The sequence below is a fragment of the Pinus tabuliformis genome, chromosome 4_2 (assembly GCF_031772625.1).
Source record: "Pinus tabuliformis cultivar Carrire ecotype Pingquan chromosome 4_2, CPIR1, whole genome shotgun sequence".
NCBI classification, from domain to species: domain Eukaryota; kingdom Viridiplantae; phylum Streptophyta; class Pinopsida; order Pinales; family Pinaceae; genus Pinus; species Pinus tabuliformis.
The window spans coordinates 1095843257-1095845322 of record NC_142304.1 but is presented as its reverse complement, the minus strand read 5'-3'; positions in this window follow the sequence as shown (position 1 = coordinate 1095845322).

Below are 2066 nucleotides of genomic sequence, written 5' to 3'. Positions count from 1 at the left end.
TGTTGGTTGAGATAGAGCAGGAGATGCATATCACCATAATGAGGTTTCATCATTAGACTTTGGGGTAAGAGCATATCATCATACATGTATTGTATGTTTGGCATGCAGGTATGTAAGTTAAGGATTGTTATATGCATTAGGTTTATATACATTAGGTTTATATACATGTCTTTTGATGTTATGGTTACGTACATGATAGATGATAGTTGATTATAATAGTCATATGCACATGAGTCAGATGGTCAAGAATGATGGTAATTTATGGTTGTATGCATTGTTATTGTTGTTTTATGTTAGATAACTTGATGATTAGGTTATATGTTGTTGATGAGTAGGATATATAGCTTATTTTTATTATATGATATTAACTTGATGATTAGGGTTATTTCATTGAGATCTTGATGTTGTAATTTGGATTGGTCATATGCGTGATGGTTATGTTCATTTCATTGAAGATCGTGATGTTATATGTATTGTGTTAACCTGGTTTGACCTATGCATATGATTATGGCTACGATATTCAGGTATGAGGCGACATATTTATGATATGGTGTCATACTAATCTAGACTGATCGTACATATATGATTATTATGCATGAACGACAAATTATTATGAGCTTATGATGTTAACATGTTAGTTAGTTACTGTTATGGATATCATGATTTATGTTTGAGTTGATATGTTGTGAAGTTGTATCGTACTAACCTAGATTGATTGTGCAGACAAGATAGCCTCCCCTAAATACATTAAGGTATGAACTTTCTTATGTCATCTACTGTTTGCTTGAATGTTTGAATATGTCATCGATTTGTTGATTGAATGCTTGATTAATCACATGATATGAGTATGAGTCGATAGGATTGCATGAAGAAATGATCTTGTTTTAAGATGATTGTACTAACACATATGTGTTGAGACAGTTGATATATACTTGAGTATAGTAGGTGATAGTTGTATAATTATGTCTAATGATTATGAGTTGACTATGGATTATGACATGATTGTTAGTATTGCTAAATGTTGATTTCAAATTGATAGATATGATTTCCTTGATATTTGGAACATGTGGTTGACATGTGTGATTAGTTGCAGGAAGCATGTTGGTATTAGCCTGACAAGGTAATAGTTGATATGTTTATATCACTAACATTTGGGTGATGTGACAACGCATAGTAAGCCTCGATTGCAGCAAAATAAGAAGGTAAAAGGAAGGAGTTGGACAAAAATTCATTTGGCTATGTTTGAAAACCCTAATTCCAAATGAATGAGTGCTTTTCCTACAAGAAGTCTTCTTAACCTTTATCTTGTCTAGCATTATGTGGATACATGCTATACTCATAAACATGTACTTGACATGTATATTATCTAGTCTTTAGTTACATGTGGATCTGTCAAAGGATTGAAGTCCCTTGAGAGATGGCGTGGATGTGTTCAGTTGCAAGAAACGCCCTTGGCACAACAAAATGAGGTAACCGATGTATTGTTATGTTTATTTATGCACTAACAGTTATGTGTTTATGGAAGTATGATGTAAGGAGTTGCATGGCAAGAGAGGTTGCCATGAAATCTCGAAGAAGGCTCAGGTCGAGATTTCCTTGGGAACCATGGGGATTGAGTCATGGTGTATGTTGTTAGTATTTTTCTTTCGGTGTTTTGTGATTTTTGCACTTGATTTGTGATTTTGCATGTGTCTGGTTCATAGCTATGCCACTTTGTTTGTGGTGTCGTATTGTTATTAGTTTTCATGGTTTTCTTCTTGTTTGTTTATTTTATTTCCTTTTATGTTTTGAGTATTGGGAATTGTTTGGGAAAGAGGAAAGTTAATGGAGCTTGAGGAGAACTGTGTGGTACTCGACGGGTGATGTAAGACATGGATGAAGATATTTTCATGAGTAAGCACCACGGAAGATGAGACTATGATAGTCGGTTGGACTGGTTGGTCCATTGTGGTAAATGGACGGTGGCAGTACATACATGAGAAAGGTAACTAGAAAAGGTTAATTCAATGGACCTGAGATGTCAAATCATTTGACTAAGTTGGGAACAATGGTTCTCAATGTTGTGC